A 27,856-nucleotide genomic window follows, 5' to 3' on the forward strand; every position below is an offset into this window, starting at 1 on the left:
ATTTGCAATGAAACCTTTTAGCACAGTAAGTTTTAAAAAGTACATACTTGATTTTTTTTAAAAGTAAGTACTCATTTGTTTTTTAATAAATTGATGAACACAGAACATGCATTTCGCCCAAGAATTTACCCACCATGGGGCCATGACAACAACCCTGAATTTACGAAAATCAGAAGACACAAATCTGCTGAAAAAGTATCAGCATCTACTTTAAAATGTTAATCATTATTAATAAAAAAATTTGCCCTCCAAAATCATAATATAATGCAGACGCAGAAAGTACACTTACATATGCTCTGTGAAGCATGACTTTTCATTTTGATCACCTTCTAAATTAATTTTGCTCATATTCAATTCCAAGTTTTCATAGGTATGCAAGAAAAGTGGGGCGAAAGTGGTTAATGTGTTGGCTCCATGTGTGGAAGGACTTCTCAAACAGATAAAAAATGCCAGCGGTTTTCATTTTTAGTCAGAGTTACCACATACTTCAAACAAAAATCCCATTAAGTTAATTTTAATAAAACATTCAATTTTTTAAAAATTTAATTCAGGAATCACAGTAAAGCCTTGGAAAATTAATCGCTTGAAGGGGAAACATCTGATATTATTGTGAATGCCATTCAGTCAAAAAATACAGCCTTGAAATAAAGTTAGTTGTTTTGCAGTGACAATATAAATACAAAGTTTGGTGGAACACAGAATTGTGGTAAGAGCAATGCACTCGCTAAACTAAGAAGTCTAAGGAATGTAATTTGGAGTTAGTTATGGTACAAACATAATTCATAAATTTGTCAAACAAGCTATGGTAGTCAACCGACTGAATTAAAGCTCTAGCCATCAAACTTTACAATCATATATGTACATATACATATGAGCACATATGCATATGTATGCATATGCAGTTAGAATAAGCAAATTATAAAACATTTTTGTGATAAAACTTATGTTGAATAAATAATACATATAATGGCAATACATTTTTTCTCTCTGTTGTCCATAATAAATGTAATTTTAAGAATAAGTTCTGTAAATCAACCTAAATGTTCTACAGTGCTATTAATGGCACTTTAATTTTACAAGCCACTTAAAAATTTTTCCTTAAAGTATCCACTGGATGGAGTGCCAAAGAACTTTAGCTTTTGAAGCTTTTAGCAGGTACAATTATTGAAAGCAAAACCATGAACAAGAAGGCATTGAAATCTATCTAAAAGCAAGGAAGGGAGAGTTTAGTTTTCAATCACGATGAAGTAGCCTCTGTTGCTTTAATCCTCCTGCCAATAACAATTATAAAAGATAAACAAATTATTTTAAAAAATAACTGTTTCAGAGTACTGGAGAGAAACCACATCAGAAAGCAACTGGAAGGAAGACAATCGTCAAAATATAGGAAAGCACATTAGAAAATTTAAACTCTTTGAAGGAAAATAGTGTCTCCCTTTGTAAATGTTTTATCCACAGACAAGAAAATCAGACTCACAGATGACTCAGACATCAGAGTTAGCAAACAAGGTCTTTAAATAGCAATGATTAATATGTTAAAGAAAATAGAGAAAAAGAGTTACAAAATAAAACATGGAGAATATCAATAAAGAATTGAGATCTATTTAAAAAATCAAGCAGACATTCCAGAACTGACGTATACAATATCCAAAATGAAGAATTCACTGGACTGTGATGCTGGTCTAACATCTGTGAAAGAAGAGACGGAAGGAGCAAGGATGGGGCAGGAAGAGCCTCAGGCTGCAGTGCAGCTCCAAGAAAGTCTTGCCCATCTCAGCAGGTGGGTGGGGATCTCCAAGCAAAGACTACCTGTCAGAGGCATCCAGAAGGGCAGGACTGAGCCAGCTGTGCCTTCCCTCCATGCTCCCTCACTGGTGGGAGCAGCCTGGGTGGGGCGGAGCTTGGCCTGGCACGATGCTGTAGCACATCTGCAGGTGCAGCAGCTGGAGGCTGCCCCTACCGTGCCCCTTGCAACAGGTTCTCTTGAACCTACAGAGCACCTCCATGACAATCACACTTGCATTGCTTTGGATGTGGAAAATCGCTGCTAAATCAAGGATGCATGCATATTGCAATCTCTAGGCAACCACTAAAATAAAAAATATGAAGATGTATATCTCTATATATCCAATAGAATGGAATAATCAAAAAGGACCTGAATAAAAATAGGGAGGGACACAAATCAGATGGAGCAAATAGAAAAATAGCAAGATGGTTAAATTAAAACCAACTTTATCAGCTATTACAAAAAATATAAATGGACCAGAAGCAAAGGAGAAACTGAACATGTTAAGTGATGAGAGCTCCAGTAAAGATTTGATTTCAAAACTCTATAGCTGTGCTTGGGTATGTCTCAAGTTCTAGAGAAAATATTTTGAAAAAGCCCCTATTTTAATTGGATAAATTTATACTCTATGACAAAATGGAATTAAATTGAGATGACTTACAATTTTGTAGGATCTAAATAAGGTGGAACATTCGAAAGTATCATAAATAATAGATAAATTTATTTGACAAGTTTCAAATTATAAATATGTGAAGAAATGTACTCTGAGTGAAAGAATATGAATGGAATCCGTGACAACATTTAGCCTCAAATACTTTCACATTTGTATATGAAAAAATACAATGGAGATTATTTCCTATTTAGCAAAATATGCTGAGTTTACTTGATATCTCAGTATCCATAGAGAGAATATTTTATCAATTGAACATATATGGTCAGCAGAGAAGAATCATTTGATGGTGTCTACAATTTCAAATTTATTAACCACAAAAAGAAAATATGAAGATTGCAATTTTATTAGAAGATGAGAAAGATAAAAGAGTAAAAAGAAATCTTATGGAGAGAGAAACAGCTAAGAAACAGATTAAAGTAAGTTTGAGACTATTTCAAGAATAATCTGCTTATGTTATTTTATAATATTCAGGTAGCCTATATAAAGGATTTTACTTTTATTTTGTTTTAATTAACACAGATATGTTCTTTTTAGTGAGGATTTTATTTCTGAAACTCGTTTGTTAATAGAACTATTTTATGGATACATCAACATAATGTGATTGATTTGTTGGTTAATAAATAAATATTTCAAACATTACATGTCAATGTAATAATAATGACATTTTTAGTGCCACCCTTGGCTCTTGGAAATGTCCTTGTCTGACCGGTAAGTTACATTGTTGGCCCAGTGGTCAGACAGCCTGGATTTCCGACAAGCATAGTTGCCATCGGCCATTGTGGCGATGGGGGTGGGTAGAGATGGGTACAGATGCCTGTCCCTGCTTGTGTCATGTCATTAGAGAGGGGAAGGGGAGAAATGAAATATGGGGGGACTGCTCCAGGCTCATCTGTAGGGTGGAGGAAGCTACCCCCTGGGAAGCCCTTGGTCGGGATGTCGGGTCCACACTTCCCAGCCATCCAAGGGCATCTTCATGTCTGAAAGTGTGGGCAGTGGCTTGCAGGGTGGCCAAGTGCCACCGTGGCTGCAGGCAGCTGTGGTTGTAGTAAGATGCAACGTGGTGGTGTATGTGCTCTTATTTATGAATTACATAAGACATTTCTTCATCACCGAAGTCCATTCCCTCAAGGAATTTATGAAGAAGGCAATTCAAAGGTGTAAGAGACGCGTTATCCATAGCCTGGGATCCCAAAGAGCAAAGCCCACGTTAGCCCCTGAGTGCCCCTGTCCTTGGAGAAGGTCACTCACCCCACTTGGAGTATCAAGTAGTGGTCAATTTGGTTTATAGCTTTACCTTCTGCAAACTGTCTAGACACAAATGTCAAGAATGAAAGGCCAAAAAACTCGGATCTCTAGAAGCCAACACCCCGTGTTTCAAAGAGGAATAACTGAGAATTTTTTAGTTAAAATTCCCACTTTTAATTCAAATGATGGACAGGGCATCTTAATAAAAGAATTCCACTTCCTTTCTCTCTCCCTGTCTGATGAAGATCTCAGGCATTGGGGAAAAGGAAAAACGTCTCAATATCACTTTTGCTTCTCATGAAGAGTCACTGGCTTTGCTATCTTTTTCTTATTCTCGATCAACAGTCTAAAGAAGTAAGTTGATACGGTATAATGAGTGATTTTAATGAGACAAGCTTCACTTGCAAGCATTGGCTCATCAGCGATAGCCAAGGGTCATGTGACCAAAGTCTTAGTTTCTGGGGCTGCTGTAACAAAGTATCGCAAAGTGGTGACTTGAAACCACAGTTCTGGAAGCTACAAATCTGGAATCAAGGTGTCAGCAGGGCCGGGCTTCTTCTGAAACCTGCGGGGGAGCCTCCTCTTCCCTGCCTCTTGCTAACTTGGGGTGTCTCCCTGCAGTCCTTGAAATCCATCTGCAGCACTTTGGTCTCTGCCTCCCTGTACCCTGGTCTTCTCCCCGGTGTCTGTCTGTCCTCTCCTTTTTATGCAGACACCAGTCCTGGTGGATCGGTGGCAGTTCTCATTTTAACATAACTCAATCCATCTGCAATGACCTTAATTCCTATAGGGTCACAGTCACAGGTACCAGGGGTTAGGACTTTTGGGGGGCACGATTCAACCCGTAACACCGTGCATCGATCGTCACGTTGCACACGTACCTATACATTCGCAGCGCCCTGAACTAATCACGCTTGAGAGCTCGGAAGCCTTTGTTTTGTAGATGTCATCGGTAAGTGGCACGGCTCTGCATGCCAGCCTAGAGGGGAGGAGAAGGAGCAGGCAGCAGACAAAAGTTCCCGGGTAACGCCAGGAACTCCCCCTGAAGCCGGGTGACCCAGGGGGTCCGTCACTCCCCAGGTCTCTGCCTCCTCCTTGCAGAATTGCACAGTGTTACAGAACTGCCTTCCATAAAGGGTGCCAGCAGCTCCAGGCACAGCTAAGTGCCAGCCGGTCAGAGCTCCCAGGGGGTGTTCCCAGAGCCCGCAAGTCCTAGGGCTGGGCAGGAGTGTCCAGCAGCTGTGGGTGCCCTGGCCTGGAGAGGCTCCCAGCCCATCCTGGTGGTCTCAGTGAACCCCACAGCCTCTGCTTTCCCCAGCTGGCCCCTGAGGTGGGCCTTAGTCCCCACCACTTGGCATTTCCCTGCTTGGGCACAGTGACTACTTTCTAAAAGAGAAAACCGTCATGGTATTTTTTGAAATTTCTAGTTGTAGACTTCAGGGGCAGATAGAAATGAAGGCCATGGCAAATTGCTCTCCACCTGGGGCAGAGGGAGAAGTCTGCTCTGTGGACCCCTAGCCCTAGCCCCAATCCCCAGCCCCGGACATTCTGCGCTGTGGCCCAGGGCCAGGCCGGTCATGTCATTTGATCTGTCTATGGGCAGGAGGACGCTGGGAACACGCTCAGAGCCTCTCTTTCCTCATCTGAAATGTGGGAGCTGAGTAGGGTGACCTCTAGACAAAGTGCCCAAGGCCTGTGCTCGGTGAGGCTCTGGAGGGCCGGTTCCTGCCCCCGAGAGGTAGACACACGCTCCTGGGTGCCCAGGGCTGCTTCCCCACCTGCCCCCACTTGGGGGGACCCACACCCAGCTTTGCAGGGGCAGAACCCAGGAATCCTGCTGCTCAGTCAGACCTCCGCTAAGCTTGAAGCAGGAAGAGGGAACAATGATTAAAAATGTTGCAGGGAAGGAGAATAAATGAATGTGGAGTGAACATGTCAAATACACTCTTCAAAGAGCAGACCCAGCGTCCGCCAGGCTGACGGCAAGACTCGGGGCCGAATGGGTCTTTGATGTCTTCGCAGCCCTTTTGCAGCAGAGGGGCCCACCTCTGAGTTTATCATCTCTTCATGTCAGAAAAGGGCAACCTGCAAAACTTGCAAATGTGCACAGAAGTTTGGCTGGGGTGGCCGCGGGGCATGGAATCTCGCCTGCGAAGGGGAGTTAGGAGCCTTCTGGAGTCAGTTTCCGTCCAGTGTGGCAGCTCCACCTCCTCGCTGACCGGAGCCGCCCATGGACAGAGAGCACAGAAGCTGCCGCCCAAGGAGGACGCTCGGACCCACTCTCCTCATGAGAACTGCCCAGCAGATGGCCCGGGCAGCCAAGAGCCTCTGTCACAACGACCACTCTCCTGGGAGAAAAACAGAGTTCCGGTGCATTCTGCTGTGTGCGAATTATGTAGTGGGATTCCAACAGGTCATGGTTAATTCAGCAAGAACGTTCTGCTCTCTGACCTCAGCTGGTTTTATCCTGTCATTCTCAAGCACACCAAAGAGAAGATACAGTATTGATCTTTTTAAAAGGCATGAAGCAACAGGAAGCAGCCTAGAAGTATACTCACGCTTCCTGACAGCAGCCTGTGTAAATAAAGCTTTATCTTCGGGGATGAAGCTGAGAGGTTACTAATGGACGTTTCCGGATCCACGGGCTCCCATGGGCTGGGTCTCAGGACTGGAATCCGGCCCGGTGCTGCCACTCTGGAAACATGCACCTTGAACGGGCACGTCACAGATCTGTGCCTCAGTTTCTTCCCCTGTAAAGCAAGGAAGTTGAACCAGAAACCCTTTCATTCTCTTTCACGCTCTTCTGTAACACTGGGCAATATTAAGTAATCTATAGATTAAAATTTAAAATAATTTGAGCCTTGCTGCTTTCTTAAAATTAGAAAAGTCATAACTGTGGAAAAGTAGTGTTTTCAAGAAGTAGTCCTTAGTTATCCTATCACCTATTGGATTTCCAGCGGCACTCTATTACATAAATATTATATAATCCCAATACCTCTCTATTAAAAAACCAAACTAGAACTGTGAAGAGCAGAACCAATCTGGAGAAGAGTGAGAGGTATTTTTCATGATTAGCCACTTAATTCAGAGGATTAGGACCCAAGCATAATACCGCACAGTAAGTGAACACTGCCTAATTAAAAACTCTTTTACAAATGGCACCGTTAGAGCTGTGATGGCCACTGAGCTTGGGAGTGTTTCCATTATGTGAAACTATTATCGGCCCTTAGAAAGTTCCCTGGAACACGATTCGGAGTTCACAAACCCAGCAAGAATCCCAATTCCCAATTCCAGCCAATTTTTGAAGCACTGTGAAAAATACATTATGTGGGGTGTGCTTTGTCCCCCACAACTGGTGTTGCGTTCTGTTGACAGGGATAGAATATAGAAGCAGAGGGCACCCATGCAGAGAGAGATGGCGGAAATGTTGGGAACTTTGTGCCAGCCCATAGGCTGCTGTGAGGTCAACAGGTTCAGAGCCAGAAGGCCCCAAGGAGACCACCCTGCAGCCCGCTTTAACTGAGGTGGGGTCAGAGGCTGTGGGGTGTTGAGGGGTTTGTCTGAGTCCCCGGGACAGAACCTCCAACTCCACCAAGCCCACATGAGTCCTGGGCCCAGGTCACCTACAACCCACCTTGGCCCCCCAGAGCAACAGGCCAGACTCTGATGTCCAAGGAGACCCAGGGACTGGGGACCCCCGTGGGCCCTCTCCCATCTGTCTTGCCGCCAGGGAGGCTCAAAGACACCCATATGGAAAGGCCACGGACTCACCCGTGCAGGACTTCTCTCTTTCCCACTGCTGTGTCACCTTCCCCTTGGCGGGAGCCTCATTAGCAGACGTCCCCGTCTCTCTCTGGCCCTCACCGGCTCCTTCCTGGAGGAAGCGTGGCTTCATCTGAAAGGTGAACGTGGAAGCAGGAACTGGGTGTGCTCAGCTCAGCTCAGCTCCATCCTCCATCCCACAGGAGCTTGAGCCCTTCGTGCTTCTCCTTGCCCTTGTCTACAGGCATCCCAGGATGGCTACCAGCACCACTGAGCCCCTGTGGTTTCCATCAGAGGGGAGCTGGGTAGTTCTGGTCGGAGACATAAAGCTGACCCTGGTGCATCTGTAGGGGCCATTGGTTTAATGAATTTGATGAAGTCAGTTGGTGGACTTTGCCTATCTAGCAAGCCCAAGCAAACAAATAAGGAAACAAGGCCACGTGCCCAGGGAGGCTGAAGTGGTCCAAGTTGGCTTCTGGTTGTAATTAGGGCAAGGAGGGGGGCATGTTCTTCTCCATGTGCTGCCCCACCCCAGCTGGGAGCACGTTTCCTGTTCAGGTGTGGGCTAAGGGAATGGGAGCCTGCAGCTGCTCCTGCCCCCTACACGGGCCCCCCACAGTGTTACTGCCGACAGGAGCACCCCCACCTCACTCCGCAATCATCTGCCAGTGCTGCACTAGCCTTGCAACTTTACCCAACACTGAAGTCACTGGCGTTTTCTCAGAGTGATGTTCTAACGGCATTACATCATCTTTTTCCTAGACCATGTTTTTAATGAGTTTCCTGGAATATCTGTACTTACATAACCATAGCTAATAAAATGACCCTTGGCCTCTTTTACTTTTTAAAATGAACTCTTTAAATGAAGTTTAACTTCCATGCAGAAAAATGCTAAATCCTAAGTGTATGCTTGTTGGATTTTCACAAAGTGAATGCACCAGTGTGACTCCCACCAGGTAAAGAAACAGCATGGCCCGTAAGCCAGGGTCCCCTCCCTGTTACAGCCATCCCTTTCTCCCCAGCAGTAACCATTTTCCTGACTTTTAACCTGATTTGAACTTTACGTGAAAGGAAAGATGCAGTGTATTCTCCTCTGTGCCTGGTTCTGGGGTAAGGAGTATCGATGTGTTTGGGTGTACACAGGTATGAATTTCTGCTGGGTGCACACCTGGAGGGTCACCTCCTGTACATGGAACATGGGTGGGTTCAGCTGCAGGAGGCACTCCCAACGGTTTCCTAAATTACTTGCCAATTTACACTCCCACCAGCAGGGAATGAGTTCTTTTGCTCCACATTCTTGCCAACTTGGGTAAGCACAATCTTTTTTAATTTTAGCCTTTCCATCACACTGTGGTTTTAATTTGTATTTCCCTGATGACTAATGAGAGTGAGCACTTTCCATGTTTACTGACTATTTGGATACCCTCTTTTGTGAGCAGCCTGTCCAAGTCTCTTGCCATTTTCCTATTGGGTTTTCTGACTTTTTCTTGTTGATGTATAGGAGTTCTTTATATATTCTGGATATGGGCCATGGGTTAATGAATTGCAAATGTATTTTCCTGAACTTTAAACTACTATTTTGCTGTTTGTTTTCTATTTTTTCTTAATCTTTTTGTACTGTTTTCTCTCCCTTCTATCAGGTCCTTAGTTATGTTTTTTTTCTTCTTTTAGAGTTTATTTTAGGCTTAGGGATTTTTAAAAATGTGTCCTTCGCTTATAAAGCTCAAAAATAAAGTAGTTCTTTCAACACAGGGCAAGGGCCTGAGAATACATTGACTATTTACTTCCATGCTACTGTTGATGGGTATTTTAATTCTACACATACATTTTAAACTATATATGACGTGATTATCACCATTCTATATACTTAATACTCTACTAGATTTACTCACAATTTACTCTTTATTATTCCTTGCTTCTTTTCCATGCTTCCATCTGAGATCATTTTCTTTCTCTTAGAAGAACATTCTTTTAGACATACCTTAAGTTTGTATGATTTGATTGTAAATTTTCTCAGATTTTATTCGGGAAATTCTCAGTGTTACCTTTATTTTTAAAGGATATATTTGCTGGGTATAAAATTCCATGTTGGCAATTATTTTCTTTTAGTGCTTGGAAGATGTTGTGCCATTGTCTTCTGACTTCCATTGTTTCTCTTGGGAATCAGCAATCAGTTTTATTTATGATTCTTTATAAATAATATATTTTTCCCTGTCTCCAATCCCAGTTGCTGTTAAGATTACCTTTTTGTCTTTGGTTTTCAGTAGTATTTCTATGATAGGCCTAGCTGTGACTTTCTTCTTATTTACACTACTTGAGGTTGGTAATGTTTCTTAATTATGTGGCATGATGATTTTACTATTTTGGAAAATCCTCAGTCAACATATCTTTAAATATTGTTCTTTCCTATTTTCTGTTTCTTTCTGGGACTATAACTGCATGTATATTAGACTTTTTCATCATCTGCCATATATCTGTTATGCTCTTTCTCTGTATTTGTCATCCTTTTTTTCTCTAAGTACCTCATCTGGCTATTTTCCACCAATCCATCTTCCAGTTCACTAATATTCCCTTTTGTTGTGTCTGAATTGCTATTAATTACATCGAATTATTTCTTAATTTTATTTTATTTTCCAGTTCTCACATTTCCATTTGATTCTTTTTCGTAAGTTTCAGCTCTTTATCAAAATGATCCATTCCATTAACTAATTTTTAACATATCAATCAGTTATTCAAAAATCTGTGATAATTCCTATAGCTGCACTTTCTTTAGACCAGCTTCTATTATCTGTTTTTTCCCCTTATTTTTTTTTTTTTTATTTTTTTATTTTTTTTTTGGTAATTTAGTAGCATCTCATCACATGTCTGGTAAATTTTTATCGAATGATGCACATTATGAATAAATAATTTTAGGCATAAATTGCAGTTCTGGATTACATTACCTTCCTCCACAAAGGCTTTAGTTGTTCTTCTGGTAGTTAGGTGGGGGTGGGGTGCCCCTGATGCTGTCTGGGCTTGAGCTGACTCGGTCTTGGGAAGGCTGGTTTATTTTCAGCAAAGTCTTTTCCGTGGAGCATAACCTCTCCTAATCCGAGCTGAACACCAGGAGCTCCTCTCTCTGTAGGCGCTTAACTCTTTGTTGTCCATCCAACCCCATGAGGTTCCTGAGCTTCTCCCTCTCAGTTTGGGCATATTCTCAACTGATCAGTTTTGGGGTCAGTTGTGGAGAACGACTCAGGGAGGAAAAGGAGCCAGATGTTGGGCTCATTCCTCTGGGTTTTCTTTCTCCCCACGATCTTGATTCCTCACTTCCTCTTTGGCTTGGCAGCTGTCTGGTGCCTTTGAGCCAATTTGTAAAATGCATTCTATTGTATTTTCAGGAATGGTACTCAGTGCCAGTGCAGAGTGTAGTTCACCAGTACAGGAAACAAATGATTTTCCTTTAACCTTCAAATGCTAATATGTGATAAAAATTAGCTTCATTTCTTCTCCCTTCTTTTACAAACTAGTGCATTAATAGACCACTGTGCCAGTTTGAATGCATTATGTCCCCCAGAAAAAGCCATATTCTTTGATGCAATCTTGTGGCACAGACGTTTTAGTGCTGATTAGATTGGAATCCTTTGAGTGTTTCCATGGAGATGTGACCCACCCAACTGTAGGTGATAACTCTGATGAGATCATTCCCATGGAGGCATGGCCCTACCCATTCAGCATGGTCCTTGATTACTGGAGCAGTATATAAGCTCAGACAGAAGGAGTGAGCTTGCTATAGCCAAGAGGGACACTTTGAAGAATGCACAGGAGCTGAGAGGGGAGCTGCAGCTTACAGAGACATTTTGGAGATGGCCACTGAAAGCAGACTTTTGCTCCAGAGAAGCTAAGAGAGGACAAACACCCCAAGAACAACTAAGAGTGACATTTTTCAGGAGCTGCAGCCTAGAGAGGAATGTCCTCGGAGAAAGCCATTTTGAAACCAGAACTTTGCAGCAGATGCCAGCCACGTGCCTTCCCAGCTAACAGAGGTTTCCAGACACCATTGGCCATCCTCCAGTGAAGGTACCCAATTGCTGATGACTTACTTTAAACACTTTATGGCCTTAAGACTGTAACTTTGTAACCAAATAAACCCCCTTTATAAAAGCCAATCCATTTCTGATATTTTGCATCTTGGCAGCATTAGCAAACCAGAACAGCCACTAATGGCAAATATTTATGGATTATTAATAATTATCCTATTATTTACAAGGAACTAGAAGTAAAGCAAAGGATTCTTTTCTGTCTTTTTCCCTGTGAAGCTTTCAGAGTACTAGAAAGAGTGGTGAATGCTTCAGTGACAATTTAAGGTCCTTTTTAGATTATGTCATTTTGTTCTGTGAAAAAGAGTTCTGGTCAAGAAGAACAAATATTATAATCCATTCACAGGGCTGATCCTAAGGCCTGGCACACAGCTGGTGCTCAATCAGTGTTACTTATTATTACTGTGGACTTGAAATGCCTTCCTGACCCCCCTGAGAGCTTTGTATTTCTGGCTTTCATCTTCAGAGATTCTTCTGAATGTTTGGGAATTGCATACATCTCAACCCATCCTATGCACAGCCACAGAGAGTTTAAATCTGAGTTCTTACCAAGAACAAAGAAAGACCAGAACACATACATCCTAAATTTCTTGTCTGCATTCCCCATTTTGAGACAATCATAAAAAAACCACATGCATCAACAACCCAGGATAGTTACAGGGACCCCAGACTTTCTTTCTTCACTCCCCTCCTTAAACTTGAAATAAAATAATGAATACGCAAAACAAAAACGTGCCAGGAATATTCCTTCCACAGATAAATTGCAAAGAAAAAATACATGGAGGCAAAGCATACAGATTGAAAGAGACTTAGAGAAACACGAACCAGTTGCGAAGAGTGGTCCTTATTTGGACTCAGAGTCAAAAAAAATTTAACAAAATAAATTGACACACACGAGACAATTGAAAGTTTGAACATCACTTAATATTTGGATGATTTTAAGACATTTTTTGTGTTAACCACAAAACTCTGGTCACACCTAAAACAATGAGTCCTTATCTTTTAGATATACACTGAGACATTTACAGAAGACATTTTATGATGTCCTGAATTTACTTCTAAATAATATGGAGGAAGGGAGAAGCAGGAGGTAGCTTAGATGAAAAACAACAAAAAAAGATTGGCCATGACCTGAAGCTGGGAGTTGGTAGATGAAGGTAAATTATCACATGTTTAAAATTTTACATATTGAAATGCTGAAATTATGCCAAGAATAAATCAGCATTTCCAAGGCTTCTGTCTTTGCATCAGCTACTGCTTTGACTCATCTCTTCTCTGCTGGCCTTTAAATTTCCTGAGTAAACAATTAACTTCTGTACCAACTCCCCACGGTGCACAATAAGTTTGCTGATGCTGTCTCAGGTAATCAAAATACTCCTCATTTCATTTACCTCTTTTCTCATTAAGAGAATGAGCCTTCCCTCTCTACGGGTTTCCCCATACTGCAGAAGTCAGGAAAGAGGTCAGATGTTTTCCCAAAAAGGCAGGATTTTATTGAGTTCCCAAATGATCCCTCAGCATCCCTGTCATTAGGGGTGTCAAACCTAGCCCTGAAGCTGACAGAAAGGTCCTCACTTCTGTGAGGTGCAGGGCAGAAAGCATAAACTCTATGTCTAGAATTAGAATTCCTGCTGAGAAGCTGTTTCTGTATGAAAAGACTTCCACTCACCTGGTGGAGGCAGAACAGTGAGGAGGGGGCACGGCGACTTCCCTGGGTTCCGAGACCCAGCTCTGACCGTGCAAAGCATTTAACCAATTTGAGCATCAATTCCACATTCAGGAAATGAAGCTAAGATCCTCCACTTGCCTTCTTCCCTGAGGGGAGCTAAGGTCAGAGGAGACCATTTAGGTACAGTAAAGCACAGTATGCAAGGGGGACTACCCCATGGCAACATATTTTTTAAGTAATTATTTTCTTATTGTTCATTTATTTTCATTATTAATTTTAATACCCCTCCACATGGATTTTTTTTTAATTTTTATTCTAGTACCATATATACAACCTAACATTTCCCCCTTCTAACCACACTCGTATGTATGTAAGTTTGATACTGTTAATTACATTCACAGTGTTGTGCTACCATCACCACCATCCATTGCCCAAACTTCTGTCATCCAAATATAAACCCTGTACATTGTAGCCTTAACTCCCTGTTCCCTACCCCCTCCCTGTACCCTGTAACCCATATTCTAGATTCTGTCTCCATGAGTTTGTTTATCCTGATTGTTTTTGGAACCTCAAAGCCCTGGGCAGGTACAAATTGAACGTGAGACACACCAGCCGGGTTCCCCTGCACTGGGTACCGTCGTAGTTTCCTGGGGCCATCATAGCCAAGGACCATAAACCGGGTGGCTGAAAACAACAGAAATCATTCCTTCCTAGTTCTGGAGGCAGAACTCCAAAATGCAGGTGTCGGTGGGGAGCGAGGCCCAGGGGAGAGCTGTCTCTTGCGTCTTCCTTGTGTCTGGTGGTGCCCGCGGGCCGCGGTTGAAGCCGTAGCGAGTCGGTCTCTGCTCCATTGCCACGTTCTTCTGTCCTTCTCCCCTCCTGTGCTGTCCTTATCTCTTCTCCCTTCTTACAGGACTCCAGTCCTATAGGATTTAGGGCCCACCCTTCTCTGCTGTGACCCAATTTTAACTTAACTAATACCGTCTTCAAAGACCCACAGGTCCAGGGGTGAGGATGTCAATGTATCCTTTTGGGGGATAATTCAACCTATGACAGGTACTGAGAGAGCAAATGCAATCCGAGAAAGGTTTGGTGTCTGAGTCTCTCTAAGCTGGGGCTTGGGAAGAGGACACCCCTCACCACGGGAGAAAACCCAGCCTTGGCCGCTCCCGCCCCAGTCTCGTGACCATCAGAGGCAAGAACGTCACAAGCACGATTTACTTTGCTGACTCGTCACAATCCCTGCTTTTCTCTGTACTCTCGCAGTGATGTTTCAATCCCAGTGGGCTACTGCGTGAATGAAACTTTAACCTGAGTCATGGTGGGAAGAGACTGCGTATAACCACGCCCCTCGGCCCACCCTCCCAGACATGCCCCCTCTTCCCCAATGCGAGGGTCCCCTGGTGGGTGGCCCGTTGGTTCTGCAGACGAGTCACAAGCCACAGGGCACTGATCAGGCCACAGGCAGTGAAACCTCTCCGTTTCCGCCCCTCCGCCCGCCTTGTAGCAACGATCGTCGGAGAGACGCGTGGGCTGAGGCACTGCACGATGTGCTGGACTGACTCTCCCCTCTGCCCACCCCCAACGGCACCCCCGTGGGAGAAGCTGGGAAGCTGGGAACCCTGGTCCCGGGTCTACCGGAAGGATGTCTACCACCCACAGTCGGGGTCACGAGAGGAAACATGAAGCTAGAAGGGAGAACGGTATTGGGAGCAGAGTTCCAAGGACCCCCGCCCTGCACTTCCCTGCCTCAGGGAGGTTGCCTGGGGCCTGTGGGGTGTGGCGGGGACCCCCAGCCCCACTGACAGGGGAGTGAACAGTGGGTGCGGACACCACTCTAGGATGGGAAATCGGCAGAAGGGGCTGACCCCGGGGGAGCTCTTGAGCATGTGTAGCTTCTCCTGCGTTAGTCCCTCTTTCTGGCCAGAGGATTACCATAAACTTTCAAGTTATCTGGGAGGAAATTCCACCCTTGTTTGCAAGGTGGCTGAGGGGTAAGGATGTGATCCCGTCTGGGGTGGGGCTGGCCCTTTTATCTGCACCAGATAAGCTAAGGAGGCAGTTACCTCCAGGCCGGACAAGCAAATCCACTGCACAGCTCAGCTACAGAAGAACATTCTCAGGCAGCCACGTGGCCGGTGGAGGAAGCAAGAGAGCCCATCCTGCAAGCCCGGGAAGGCGGCTTCTCTTGAGGGACAAGACGTCAAGATGAGCAGATCTTCACAAGGACCGTGCAGCGTACACGTGAGCATCCAGCCCTCAAGAAGCAGAGGGAGAGCTTATTTAAAATACACACGTATGCGTATGAGGATATGAATAGTATAGAGTCACCGTCACTGCGGAATAAACAGCAATTTTTAGAAAGCATCTGCTCTGTGTTCTCAATAAAATTCAAGAAACTGAATAGAGCTGAAGAGTGAGATCACACGGTGACAGACTGAGATGAAAAGGGAGCCGGATGAGAAGCAAGCAGGGACCAAAATCCTGGCTGGGCTCGGGGGGACAGGGACAGAGGAGGGGACCCAGCGGGAGCCGCAGACGAGAACTCTGCTTGCGAGGAGAAGTCCGTGAACTCGATGCTGCAGAGAGCCGAGTCGGGACGTAAAGAACAAACTTGAGAAACTGTCTCAGGACCCACAGCAAAGGACAAGGGTAAAAACAAAAATGCGCAACGATGGGTATGGAAAAGAGAGTGGACATTGAGCGTACGGATAATCTCTCCCAAAGATGACACCGGATGCAATGGAACAAAGAACAACTGAAAACGAGAACGTCAATGAAAACTTCTGAGCTGGAACAAGCCCCAAGCCCGTTTATCAGTGAAGGTCACTCTGAGTCCCAGGCAAAAATCACGAAATGATACAAACGCCTGGGCAAATCCTGAGCTCTCGTTTTGAGAAATTTAAAAATTTAGAAAATTACCAAAAAAAAAAAGAAGAAAAAAAGGGAACAGCTGCCTTCCCCCTAGTCAGGGAGAGCCGCTCTTACCCAGTTTTGTCACTTTAGCTTCCAGCCTTTGTTTGCCGCCTTCCCCGTCTCTCCTCACCCAGTGGTTTGCTTTTGTGATTAGACACAAACACTGTAGTAAACTCTGTGGTTTCAAAGTCGGACTCCGGCCCCTGCAGACCAATATAGATGATACAGGTCCTTCCGCAGCTGCCCCCCACCCTCCACCCCACGTGTCGTGCATCACCCCCAGCAAATGGGGGCTCCAGGGAAACTCTGGGTGCTTGGACCCAACTGGGCCTTTTCTCATCCTAATTTCATTACTCAGAGGGCTCCTCCCCCACTTCCACTGCTGAGTGACTTCCCGCCCTCTGCAGCCCTCGCCAATGCCACCTCCTCCAGGAAGGCCCCTGTGATCTCCGCGTGGCTCTTCTGGCACTTTGGCTCCTAGGAAGTCACAGATGTGTCTCTCCCACAGAGCACTTGCTCCTGAGGGTGGGGCCCTGGATCCCAGGGGATCTTTTCAAATGCTCAGTCTTCCTGTATTGAATTCGACTGGATTTAAAGTTCTAGTCGAGAATCCATTGCTTTGGATTGGACACACAGCGTGTCATGCACTTATGCCATTTTTTGCCCGTGGCCACTAGAGAGGATCGGTCATGTCTCAGCAGTGGCTGCACGCACCACCACAAATTTGTAACAAGACTCGGAAATGGCAAAAGCGACTCTGCTAGACTCCAGGGGTGAGCTGGTGCCTTCTTTTGCAGTCTCTGTGTTCTGATGTTGACTTCTGGAATAACACCTTTGCCAAGTGCCCCCATCGAGGCAGCCCCTGCCAGGAGGAAGTGACAAGCATTTCTGAGATGACGAAGCAGACATATGGGCCCTGCAAGGAGAGGGGAAAGGGGAAGGATGGCTGTGCCATCCAGAGAGAGGAAGCAAGTAAATGACAGCTAAAGACAGAAAAAACATTTAAACTGTCATGATGGGCTGTCAGACAGGGACAAATATAAATGCTAATTAGAAATAGCTGTAAAAGTAAATCCAAACTTCTCCAGGTTGGTTTTTAAAAGGTTCTGGGCTTATTAACACTTTGATTGCTGGGTGGTGATGGGTGATGTGCTCCGATGGGGCTGCGGCCTCCACACTGCCGCCTCGTGAGGGCCAAGGGCCTCCAGTCTCAGGAGGGCACTGCACTCACCAGTGTGCGTGGGGCATGGGTGCCCCTTCCCAGAGCCACCTCTAGAGAGGATCCCAAGTATGCCCTTTGAAACCTAAAGCCCTGGATAGGTGTTTGTGCCGGTTTGGATCTCTTATATCCCCCAGAAAAGACATGTTCTTTAATGCAATCTTGTGGGGGCAGACTTATCAACCTTTTTGATTCAGGGGGAACCTTTTGATTGAGTGTTTCCATGGAGATGTAACTCACCCAACTGTGGGTGAGAACTTTGATTAAATTATTTCCATGGAGGTGTAAATCCCGACATTCAGGGTAGGTCTTGATTAGTTCCCTGGAGCACTTAAGAGAGCTCAGGGGCCAACGCAGGGGCTGATGGTTGGAGACAATGGGAGATGCAAACAGAAGGATGTTGGAGATGCTAAGCTAAGGATGAAGCCCAGAGTTTGCCCTGGCGAAGCTAAGAGAGCACCCCAGACACCTATAGAGAAATGCCCTGGGAGAAAGAAGTGGAGAACTGAGAGAAGCTAAGAGAGACAGAAGCCTAGAGACATTTTGGAGAAAGCCATTTTGAAACAATCCAGGAGCAAAGGACCAGCAGATACCAGCCACGTGCCTTCCCAGCTGACAGGGTGCTCTGGACGCCATCAGCCTTCCTTCAGTGAAGGTGTCCTCTTGTTGATGCCTTAGTTTGGACACTTTTATGGCCTTAGAACTGTACATTTATAACCTAATAAATCCCCTTTATAAAAACCAATCCATTTCTGGTGTTTTGCATAATGGCAGCATTAACAAACCGGAAGAGTATTTTAGTTTGCTAAAACTGATGCAATGCACTATACCAGAAGTGGGTTGGCTTTTACAATGGGGACTTATTGACTTACAAGTTTACAGTTCTGAGGCTGTGAAAATGTCCAAATCAAGGCATCATGAGATGATATCTGGACTCCTCTGTCACGTGGCGATGCACATGGCCTGCATCTGCTGGGCCTTCTCTCCCGGGTTTCATTGCTTCAGCTTCTGGCTTCATTGGTGGCTTTTTTTTCTCCAAACTTCTCTGAATTTCATCTCTTAGCTTCTCTGGGGCTCTTTTCTGTCTTCTCTCTGTCTTTCATCCTCTTATAAAGGACTCCATTGAGAGGATTAAGACCCACCCTGAATGAAGTGGGTCACATCTCAACTTAAGTTGTGATCCTACTCACCAAAAGATCCTACGTGAAGTGGGTCTCCACCCACGGGAATGGATTAGTTCTAAGAACATGATCTTTTCTGGGACACAGACAGCTTCAAAGCACCACAGTGGCTCACCAGGGCCCACTGAAGTCCACTCCTGTGCTGGGAGCTCTGATGCCTGGTAGCTCACCTCCCTAAAGGAAGCTGCAAAGAGGGTGAAACCGAGGTCCACCAAGTGAAAGCCAAGCCAGGGCACGTGGCCATGAAGGGACGGGGCCCCCACCCCAGGTTGGCTGGACTCACTCGCCGAGGCGTCGCCACCCACACACTCAGCATTCCCAGCTTTGGAGATCAGCTGTGCTGGGGCAGAGAGGTGTGGGGGTTGCCGGTGGCGAGCAGAGCCTGTGGGGCCGACATGGTTTCCCGGACAGCCAGTACTGGGCGAGGGGCTCCTTGCAGCCCTTTTTCTGCAGCCCCCTTGGGGGTCTCCTGGGAGCCTTCAGAGCTCCTCTGGGTGGGGGCTGCGGCCACTGCGGATGTCTCACTCGTCCCGTGGGAGGGGGTGCAGAGGCCTTTGGCCCAGCCAGATCTCCAGTCAGCTCAAACTGGGCACCTTGCCACCTTCCTCTGAGCCTCAGTTTCCCCCTCTGTGACAGGAAGTGGCCAGACTTCCCACACTGCCAGGGCATGGCGTGCGTAGGGATTTGAGTTGTGTGCTCTCAGCTCTTGCAAGAAGGTTAGGGCCGAGCAGAAGCAGGAGCCACCGAGGCCTGTGCCCAAAGCAGTGAGGGTCTGTGCTGGGGGTGGGGAGTATGGAGAGGAGGAGCGGCAGGGGGCACCGACACCTGGCCCCCACGTGTCCAGGCATGGCCTCTGAGCACCTGCCGGTCTGACACTGGCCCAGACGAAAAAGAGGTAGAAGGGGCAGCCGGGTGACCAGCCCGGGCCACCAACAGGCCCTCCCCTGGGTGAGAAGGGGTCTACGCGAGCTTCCTGCCGACATCGACACTTCCATTCTGCCCTGTGCGTGCGTCCAGGGGGAAGCCCCCGCTAAGAATAAACAAATAACTTCAACCATTCATATGGTGCAGTTGACCAACATGCCACAAATTCTAAGGTATGTGCCAAGGCAGACTGACTATATCTCCAGAGAAGAACACAGGGTTACCCGGGGTCACTGCATTTATTAGTCAAGTGTTCCAGGCATACCCTTACCTGCAGCACGTCGCTGCAGCTTTTTGACTTGGTTGGTTGATGGCTTTTTCCCTACTAGGCCAGCCTCTGTGGACACAGACATCCCCCGGCATGCTCAGCAGCCCGCTGTTTTCTTACGGCTGCTCCTTTGCTCAGCGGGGGCAGCGGCGGCCTTGCTGAGAGGATGCATTCCTCACCTCTGCGAGGCTGGCTCCCAGCGCCCGCCCAGGGGCCTCGCTCTGTTCTCTAGTCCGGCTACGTTCACTCAGGAGAGCAGGCAGCAGGGAGGAAGAGGGGCCCGTGAGCATTTGGGGTTCTGGTCACATCCTGCAGGGTGGGGCTGTGCTGCCCAGAGGCCCTGTGCTCCCAGAACCATGCGGCAGACCCAGCAGTAAGAACCTTCTCTTTAATCGTGACCCTCTGGGTCACTTCTGGGAAGTCACCGAGGCAGTTTTCACTTTTATTGGTTCCAATGAGATGATAATTCCAAAGTATCTTACAAGGGAGGTCCAAAAAATAATCATACTTCACTCACTCCCTGGAAGAGCTGCATTCAAAATGACAAGAGACACCAAAAGCATGAGCAACAAAAGAAAAAAGAGATAAATTGGACTTCATCAAAAGTAAAAACTTTTGTGCATCAAAGCACATGATCAAGAAAGTGAAAAGACAACCTACAGAATGGGGAAAAAAGTTGCAAATCCTATCTGATAAGAGTTTAATAGCTAGAAATACAAAGAATTCCTGTAGCTCAACAAAAAGACAACTCAATTAAAAAATGGGCAAAATGACAAAAGGACGTTTCTCCAAAGAAGATAGGGAAATGACTAATAAGCTCATGAAAAATGCTCAACATCATTAGCCATTAGGGAAGTGCAAATCAAAACCACAATGAGATACCACTTCACACCCACTTGGCTATTATTTAAAAAAAAAAAAAGGAAAACCAGAAAATAGCAAATCTTGGCAAGGATGCAGAGAAACTGGAACTCTGGGGCACTTTTGGAAGGAGTGTATAATGGTGCAGCCACTGTGGAAAACAGTTTGGCAGTTTTAACTAGAATTACCATATGGCCCTGCAACTCCACTCCTAGGTAAACACCCAAAAGAATTGAAAGCAAGGACTTGAACAGATGTTTGTACACCAGTGTCCATAGCAGCATTCTGCACAGCATCCAAAAGGTTGAAACAACCCAAGTGTCCATCAACTAATGAACAGAAAAACAAAATGTGGTACTTTATCCCTACAATGGGATAGTACTCAGCCACAAGAAGGAGTGAAGTTCTGATAACAAGTGGCAACATGGATGAAATTTGAAAACATTATGCTCAAGGAAGGAAGCCAGACACAAAAGGACAACTATTGTATGAGTCCACTTATATGAACTATTCCGAGTAGGCAAATTCATAGAGACAGAAAGATTGTGGTTATCAGAGGCTGGGACTTGGGGGATGGGAAGTTCTTGCTTAATGCATACAGAATTTCTGTTTGGAGTGATGGAAAACTTTTGGAAATAGATAGTGGTGAGGCTGCACAACATTGTGAATGTAATAACTGAATTATACACTTAAAATAGTTAAAATGGCAAATTTAAAGTTATATAGATGTTACCATGATAAATTTTTAAAAGTAAACAAGACTGGTGTCCAAGGCCCGACACAAGTGGCTTCCGAGAGGCCAGACCCCATGACCAACTTGTCCGGGTGCAGCCAAAGCAAACGCAGACAGCAGTGGGCCCGAGGAGGGGGCACCCAACCCAAACCGGGGGCTGAGCCAGCCTGGCCCCGCCCCAGCCAGCGTGTCCAGAGGCCGAGTGGGTGTGGGGAGATCACTCCACGGTCAGCCCTGGGCTGTCTCTCACGGTCAAGCTTGCCTGGATGCTCAGCGAGGCATGCTGGAAGAGGAAGTTTAATTCAGTGTTTTCACATCGGATTGGCCCATTCTTAGTCCTTGTGTAACTAACTGAGAAAGAATAAAGACAGGAAACACAACGGATCCAAGGCAGATTCCTGCACATCACAGTGGGGTGGAAGGAGCTCGCCACTACCCATTCATGGGCATTTAGGCTTTGTTTGTTTGTCTATTCTTCTTTACTTTTGCTTTGTAAATAGCATCGTATGGGAGTCTTCGTGCATCGGGAAGGGGCCAGGCCCTCGTGCTGTGCCTGCGGCCGGGGCCCCCAGGCCAGCACCCGCTCCCAGCACCCGTGCCTGCTGCAGACGAGCTGCTGGTCTACCAGGAAATGCCAAGCGCACCTCCCAGATCTCCTCACTGCACTCCAGGCGCCTCTGAAGATTTCAAGGGTGATAGAAGATGTGAAACGCTTTGAAAACTGGAACACAAGATACAAACGGGAAGGATCACAGTTATCCCAGGACTGGCGGCTCCTAACACGAACGGGCCGTGCTGTCAGATCCCTCTGAGGCTTGATAAATGTTCTGGGTTCTTCGCAAATGCCGCCAGGAGAACGATGGCTCAGCCGTTTGCAGGCGATTCTATACTTACCCCTGAAAATTTGTTCTTTGTTTTTGTAGAAGTGATGCATGCACAGTGCGGGGAAGACAAAGGTCAAACAGCGCAGAAAATAGAAAGAGAAAGTAGAAATCCTCCAACTCAACTACCTGGAAACAACTGTTGCTGATATTAGCTCAGGATCCTCAATCCGTAAAATTAGAGACGGAGAATGGAGTCCTTCCCCCAAGACGGGGACTGTCCTTGAGTGAAGCAGGGGGACACACACCTCAGGAGCGGGGGTCCCCTGGGAGACTGGGAAAGGACGTGAGGGCACACCCTCTTCTGAAACAAGCTCCAGGGAGACGGCACTTAGGGAAAACTGATACTTTTCCATGTAGATACATGCTTACGATTCTACACAAACTGGATCATAATGTGCACATTGTTCTAAAATCTGCTTTTTCTCTATCAACAATATGCCATAGAAATAGTTCAGCCTCCACAAATAGGCATATCTGTCATTGCTATTTTTGTGTGGCATGCCATTGTATTTATCATAGCTTCCATAGCCAATCCTCATTGATTGGAATTAAGAGTTTTTGTTTGTTTCTTTCTTTCTTTTTCACTGTTTTTAAAGCTACTTTATATGGCACTTTGTGCATTCTTCTTTTAAACTTGTGAAATTATTGCCTTTAAGAAAATAATGCCTCAAAAGTTGGAGATATTTTGCATTATGACACCTGTTCCCAAACTGTCTGCCACTTAGTTCTAATTTGAGATTCCTACTAAACATGAAAAAAGACTCTTGTCAACACTGGTTTTTTCAATCTTTATAATATCCCTGAATTTGATAGATAATTTTTTTTTTTACCTTATTGTTATACTGTATTTATCTCTTACATAATTACTAGCTATTTTTCTTTCTTTTTCTGGGTGTATGTGCATTGGGTGACCTTTTGTCATTTCTTTCTGTTGGGGTAAATTTTTTTCTAATTTTTTTATAAACATTCTTTGTATACGAGACTTTGTAAGCCATATGTGTGAAAAATATTTTCCCAATTTTTTACTTGCTTTCAACCTTGTTAGAGGTGTTTTTCTTGTACAGCTGTTTTAAATTTTCATGTAGTCACATTTATCAATATTTTTCATTATGATTTCTGAGTTTGGGACATAAAATAAAGGCCTTCTTCAGCCCAAGATTCCAAAACTTTTCAACATTGTTTCATTCTGTAAAATTCATATGTTGCAATTCTTTGATGGTTCTGAATTTATTTAATTTTAGAGGCATAAGACTCAAAGTGTATTTTTGTCCAGGTTTCTAGCCATTTGTCCCAAAACATTTTATTGAAAAAACAACAGTCTTTACTAACTGCATTTGAAAGGTTACCACTTCCCTTTGGAGTTGGTCTATTTGGCTATGGGGTCCTGTACCAACCAGAGATTATTTTAATTATGGAAGCATTAATGACACAGTTTAATTTCTGAAGGGCTACTCCCATGACATGGGCTATTTTTCAAAACTTTTCTTATTAGTTTGAGGTATATGGTTTTTCTTTTTCTACCTTCAGGTGAGGGATCTTTAATTTTTTACCCTAAATATCATCTAACCTTGTAATTACAGAAGCAAATAAAAACAGAAATAGAGAATTCAGCACACAACGTCTCCTATAATCTCCCCCCCCCCCCCCCCCAGCCTTCTGCAGCTGATCCAAGGCATCATAAAATTCCAGGGAAGTCCTGGTACCAATGGACACACAGTCTCAAAGAGCCTTTCTGCTCTGCACCCATAAATACTTTAAGCCTCAAGATTTTATTTCTTGACCTTTTTGTTTGCTTTATTGTTACAAATTCAAAAGAGAAAGTGTCTCCCTTCCTGTCAACCCAAATCCCCTCTTCTCACCCAATACCCACCCCACGTCCCTGAGTTTGGGGCTCCTGAGCCCCAGCCCTTATGATTCAGGTCTGTGTAGAGTCTTCAAAATGGCCTTGTCAAACCCTCCCATCTCTGCCCATGCCAATCCCTGCCCTTGGATCCGGGCTGGCCTTAGTGACAAACTTCACCCATTGTGGTCACTTGGAAGAGACTGACCTCCACTTCCTTCCCTCTTTGGAGATGATTAAACCAATCATGTCTCTCTACGACCAGGCAGTTCCTAAACTGATGTCACTGTGGAAGGTTTTCTTAGGTTGTGGCACTCTGCTGGCTGGTGTGTCATGTTTGGCCCTTGGTCCAGTTTTCTACTGCTGTGTAACCAACAACCCAAAGCTTAGTGGCTTAAAGAACAATTTCGTATTTTCTCTCAATGTTCGCTGGGTTGACTGGGCTCAGCCTGGGGGCTCTCATGAGGCTGTGTCCGATGGGCTGTGCCATCTGAAAGTGCTATCGGGCTGCAAGTCCAAGACCGCTGCTTCGTCACATGAGCCGACTCAGCTGGGAAGGCTGAAACAGCAGGGCTTGGGGTGGGCTGGCCGGGACCCCCATGTGCAGGGCCTGAGGGCAGCAGAGCTCAGATGGGAGCCTCCTGGGCACCTCAGAATCCCAAGCTGAAGCCTAGCTCCAAGGGAGAAGAACAACCTGTGATTTCCTTTGAAAGGAAAACAGACCTGGACAAAGAATATGGGAGTGGAATCTTGGGGTTCTGGCACCAGCCTGGGAAGGATAGGGGAGACACAGTATTGCACTCTTCACCAACCTCGGTGAGCATTTGGACCATATTGATGTCCTCTTAGAAATAAAAACAAAATTATTACCTTTCTTGCAACTTGATTGTCAAGAAACAATTACTACCTGTAAGTATTAATTGTTAATAAAATTAATACCTTATTTTAAGTTCCCATAAGCCACAGAGACATAGTTAAGAGTATTTGATGGATGGCTGGATAAACGGCTGGCTGGCTGTCTAGAAGGATGAAAGGAAGGATGGGTGGATGGATGGATGAATGGATGGATGGCTGGTTGGAAGAATGGACAGCTAGGAACTTCATGTAGCCCCTGAACATGAGTTTTTCATCTTAAAAAATGAGAATGTTTTTATTCTTTGGCTTGTAGCAAAGTCAAGTGTGAAATTGTGCTTGGAACAAAACAGTTTCAGTAAATATTCATTTGTTTCCTTTGCCCTTCAGTTACTTTTTTTGTCTTGCTCTCCTTTTCATAGTATGTGCTCTCAGGTCAACCCAGTGGATTCTGTCTTGTGCTACCCATGCCAAGTCATCTTGCCCAGTCCTGTTTCTTCAGTTTCTTGGGCAGGCTCCTCTTTCCTAACCCACCAGATGATACAACAGGCCATATGAGTCTGGTGAAACCCAACACACTGGGGTGAATCGATGCCAAGCTTGGTTCTTTTTCCTGCAGCTCGTTCTGTGGGCAGATCTTTGTCTACACGCCTGGGCCCTTGGGAGTAAGGTGATCGCACTTGGCCAAAGCCCAGAATCCAAGGCATGATGCCCTGACTGCTGCCTGTGGGAAATCAGCAACAACAAACTCCAACCAAGAGACCTTCTCCCTCAGTGCAGATCAAATCACCTTGCATCAGTGGCCCAGTGATTGTGTAAACAGGCGAACAGAGTAACAGTTTAAACCCAAATAGAGATCAAATGAACTTAAGGGCTTTAGTAGGATTCTAGCTCATTAGGTTGAGCTGGGGCCATTTGAGAAGCTACCAAGCCATGGAAGCTGTCAGCCTCCTTAACAATTTCACTTTAACTGTTTTGTGTGATCTGGAGCAGAGCTTCTCAGATTTTAATGTACCCACAAATTCCCAGGGACCTTGTTGAGATGGAAATTCAGATCCAGATCCAGGAGGTCTGGGGCAGGGCCTGAGAGTCTGTGTTTCTAAGAAGCTTCCAGGCAACACTGAAGCTGATGGTCTTGGGACCATAGAAAAAGTAGCGAGGACCTTGGGGTGCCCCTGTCCCCAGGGTCTGTGTCCCCCGGCACACCCAGCAGGCATGTGAGAAGAATGCACTTCTCCTGAGAGCCCCTGCGGAGTCAGTTTCCAGCAGCACCCTACCAGGCCCCTCTGCTCCCTCTGCCCCCCTCACCTCCTGCCTCAGCCTCCCCCTGTGCACTCCCTCCTTTCCTCCTCGTCTCTCGCTACAGCCAAGTCTCCTCAGAGAACTTGGCTCAGTTGACACCGTGGACCTCCAGCACTGGCAGCAGGCAGGTGGCGGGGGTGTGGCTGCAAAGCACTGTGGGGTGTTCAGGCTCCTGGGCCCCTGCTTTGTCGTCTCAGAGATGGGACCCTCCTACGCACCCCTTTGTCTACAGAAGAGCCCCACAGTGCTGTATGCAGATGCAGGCGGCTGTAAGTCAGCTTGGAGTCTAGCAGTTAGCGGGCTAGCTACAGCACTCGCCCAGCTACAGCACTCAAACGGGTCTCCAATTAGGTCACCCCCAGTTGTGTCGGGACAGACACTGCGGGTTAACGCGGGAGGAAGGCCCCAGCTGGTCCCATCTCGCCCCTCTGATCCTGTCAGCAGCCGGGAGCTGGCTCAGCCCCTCGGAAGGGAACGGTCAGCGCTGTCCTCATTTCCCCAGGTCCCTGCAAGCTGAGCCTGGCTCGGAAGGAACAAAAACACCGTCGCAGGCCAGAGCAGGCTGGGGGTGGGGGGTGGCCGTGATGCTGCTCCTCCACCGAGGTCCCTTCCCCGCTGGGGTGATCCCAGCCCTCTCCTTCCACCCCCCAGAGGAAACCTGGCCTTGAAGACACTCGGTCTTGGAGCCCCTTGAACTTCCATGGGCCTCTGAGCAGAGACACTCGCCCACCCCTCTGGAAGCAGACGGAGCAGATGTGCGGGGGGGAAGGCAGCTGGACGGCGAGTAAAAGTCAGATCTGGTCAGAGCCTCCACGCTAAGTGGAATTGGCATCTATAAGAGCTTTGAAGTGGAATCAAGGAATTTTTGAAGCTAGGAAAAAGTGAAAAGGCTTTAGAGTTTGAGAAAGCAAAGACTTTTCTCAGATCTGCTGGCAGTGATGCCAAAATCTGATCACACATGAACTATAAATGGATTTTCTCCTTCAAACAGAAAAGAATCCCATTTCGCAGTAGTGTTGTATGCCCCTTCCCCACTGCACTGGGTTCTGCGAGCAGTCGCTGCCCTGTAAAGTCCTCCAGCCGCTTCTCTGGGGGTCTAGCAGCACGCCCGCGAGGAGGCCCCCTCCTGCCCCAGCTGCAGCCCTCAAACGGCTCTCCAAGCCTCCTTTCCCACCTGGAAACTACTACGCCAGAAACTGCTGGAAGCGGCTCTGTCGACTAATTAGCAACAGGCCCTGGGTCAGTCACTGGTCCTCGCTGAATCTGGCTTTTCTATAAAGTGAGAAGTCGGAGCAGATGCTGAGAGGAGCTCGTTTAGTGCCAACACGTCAGCAGTCTGCGGGCAGAGAGTGAGTCCCGCAGCCTCCGTCCCTCCTCGCAGACATCCCTGGTGATGACTGAGACCCTTCCCGAGGCTGGGTGGTCTTTGCCATGGATTGTGGCCACGGCTTTGTCAGGTCATATAAGGCACAAAGGGACACGTCAGGCCATTGGCCCCAACCCGAATCAGCCCATTAGACGGCATTTGGGTGCCTTGTGTCCTTACCTTAGTTTCTCTGGGCTCTTATTTTTTTGTCCCTGAAGCAACTTCTCAATGTCACGGCTGTGACTAGCCCTGCTCCTCTCTTTGGACTTGTTGTTGCTGGTCTGCTGGGATTCAGG

At 46.0% G+C, this 27,856-nt stretch overlaps 1 long non-coding RNA gene across 5 annotated transcripts; it reads right to left on the minus strand.

Annotated features, from left to right (window-relative positions):
• On the minus strand, positions 1–27,856 carry LOC119544620. Of its 5 annotated transcripts, XR_005218882.1 has the most exons (5): positions 27,741–27,789; positions 16,203–16,333; positions 15,281–15,472; positions 7,476–7,810; positions 1–6,454 (listed from the first exon to the last, which is right to left on the minus strand). It is a non-coding gene; the product is annotated as an uncharacterized LOC119544620 (long non-coding RNA). The 5 variants fall into 5 exon arrangements; XR_005218881.1 differs by lacking the exon at positions 16,203–16,333 and having other exon boundaries at positions 27,741–27,837; XR_005218884.1 differs by lacking the exon at positions 16,203–16,333 and having other exon boundaries at positions 2–6,454; positions 7,476–7,599; positions 27,741–27,837.

This window comes from Choloepus didactylus, chromosome 9 (genome assembly GCF_015220235.1).
Source record: "Choloepus didactylus isolate mChoDid1 chromosome 9, mChoDid1.pri, whole genome shotgun sequence".
NCBI classification, from domain to species: Eukaryota; Metazoa; Chordata; class Mammalia; order Pilosa; family Megalonychidae; genus Choloepus; species Choloepus didactylus.